Below are 2,270 nucleotides of genomic sequence, written 5' to 3'. Positions count from 1 at the left end.
CACATATACCCTCCACCCACCCCGTCAACTTGAATATTTTTCCCTCTTATAGGAGGACTTAAGCAAGCGGGATGCTGAGCATCTCATAGGCTCAGCCTGGAACAAAGAAAATCGAGTTCCTAATACTGTATCTCTCCGGTTGGAGAGATCACGTGTCCTGCTTTCGCTGGAATGCACTCTTCTCGCCCACGCTGTAAAATCTCTATTGTGCTTAGCAATTTTGCCCAGGTTAAAAAATATATATATATATATGCTCCCATCTAAATTGCTCTGCACCTATCAAGAGCCACATTTCAACGTATACAGGTAATCATATTTACGTGCTGACCTAGTTACCACTGCAGGTGAATTCGAGGTGTTGAAAGTGTGCTGTGAAAGTAATAAAAAAAGAGCAGGTGGAGGATTTTTACGTCTCACTGCGCCTCCCTCACCCGCATTTTCTAATTCCTTTCGAAGGAGAACTTCGACAGGAACGTGGGAGTCGTGGGCGCCGCAGATGGTTCCCCTCTGAAGCCGGTTCCCGGGAGTTGTGAAAGTGACCCCTTCCCTTCTCTGCCTGGCGCTGCGTCCTCTCGCCCAGCCCGCTGGCTTTGTCGCTTGGTGGGGAGGAGACAGTGAGGGAGAGGGCGGAGGCGGGTCTTTTATTCAGCCCTAATGGCCACGAAGTAGTATCATGAAGCAACGGTGCAGCCGTCTCCGTTATTATGAAGTCGCACTATTTTTATAAGGCATGCTGTACGACCCCCCTGCCCTCACCCCGGTTCTGGACTCTGCAAACCTCTAAGACTAGAGACCTTCGGAAGCGAATCTAATTGTTCATGAGCCAGGGTGCCATGATTACCGTAATGGTAACGCTCTCCCCTCCCTCTTGCCATGTAGGATCCAAAACTAGTCCTGCATCCTTAATGACTCTAAGAAGAAGGCAGAACATGCTGAAGGGGGTTCGCAATGGGATTGGGAGCAGGGAAGCCTTGGCTGCCTCGCTGAGGAACACAAAGGAGATGTGGGCAGGGGTTGCCTCTCTTAGGAGAGGGAGGCATGGTTCTGCTTGACTCTCGGGGAACGCTTTCACTCCATTGCTCCCCACTTCTTTCTGTCCTCCAGTCTGCCACACTCCTCTTCCCCTCCACCCCCAAACCCCACCCTTTCCTTTCAATCCTCAATGGCAAAAAGATCTTCTAATTGTATTTTTTTTCAGACAAATAGACATCCAACAGCAATACTACACCTTCCAAGATAAAGGGACAATCTCGACCGGCCACAAGTGTGTGTGTGTGTGTGTGTGTGTGTGTGTGTGTGTGTGTGTGTGTGTGTGTGTGGATCAAAAGAGCACTTCACCCTTAGACACCTCCGGGGAAAAGCTGACTGGAGATCCCTATGATAATAAAGAGGAGCTGAGACTAACCTCAGCTCGACCGACCAATGGTCTCAGCACCGGCGCCCAGCACTCGCTCTTTACCTTGCCTTTTTGCAGTATGTAACCCTTTAGGGTCTTCTGCCAGCCCAGGCCATTTAGGGCTCCCATGCAGCCACCCCATTTCCAAATGCCCCGCAACCTACCACATCCCGCCGCCTCCGCGGGCCACCGCGCGAGCTGCTCCCGGAGAGAGAGCGCTGAAGGCTCCTGTCCTCCCACCCCCGCACTCCGCCGGCCGCTTGGGTCCCACACCTTCGGGGCTCGCTGTGCCGCGGACGCAAGCGGCGAGCGCCCCCCCGCCCCGGCCCCTGCACCCCCCGTGGGCCAAGGAACTAGCGTGTCCTACTCACATTGCCGGCAGGAGAAACTGCCCATGAGGCTCCAGAGAGAGTGAATCGTGCAGCTGCCAAGGGTTATTCCTTAAAGTGCTGGGGGTCCGCAGTGGAGTGGACCCGAGGGTCCTCTCGGAGGAGGTGGAGAGAAGGGGGTGGAGGAGGAGGAGAAGGAGAAAGGGGGTTCCAGGCAGGTGCCACGCTAGACCATGATGCCAGTGCCCTTCAGGTGGACTGCTGGAGCGGTTCCGGCGGGAAGCGGCGGAGGGGAAGCCCGAAGCGCTGGCGGGGGTGGCAGGAGCGCATCCACTCCCTAGCCTCCGCCTGCCGTGCGCGTGGCGCTAGCGACCGCAGCAGCGGCGGCGGTGGTGGTGGAGGCGCAGCTCTCTCCCCACCCCCGGAAGGCTCCACAGACAATAAATCCTGGGCGGAGAAGAGATGAGCAGAAAAGGCGAATCCTGCACCCAACTCTGTAACACCCCCTGCCCGCTGCTGCGCCTCTGCTGGGCGAGGATCCCTGG

General features: G+C 55.9%; 1 protein-coding gene across 1 annotated transcript in view; it reads right to left on the bottom strand.

The window, feature by feature from the left end:
* LOC109377361 (leucine-rich repeat-containing protein 7-like) overlaps window positions 1–490 on the bottom strand; it is a gene marked incomplete at its 3' end in the record, with an annotated part of 219,158 nt that extends 218,668 nt beyond the window's left edge. The window contains exon 1 of the mRNA XM_019633698.1: window positions 432–490. The remainder of the gene's footprint in view (window positions 1–431) is intronic.
* Between the last annotated feature and the right edge of the window lie 1,780 nt (window positions 491–2,270).

Source organism: Hipposideros armiger, unplaced genomic scaffold (assembly GCF_001890085.2).
Source record: "Hipposideros armiger isolate ML-2016 unplaced genomic scaffold, ASM189008v1 scaffold_1375, whole genome shotgun sequence".
In the NCBI taxonomy this organism is placed as follows: domain Eukaryota; kingdom Metazoa; phylum Chordata; class Mammalia; order Chiroptera; family Hipposideridae; genus Hipposideros; species Hipposideros armiger.
Note: the sequence above shows the minus strand (reverse complement) of the source record. Positions and strands in the feature narration are given on the sequence as shown.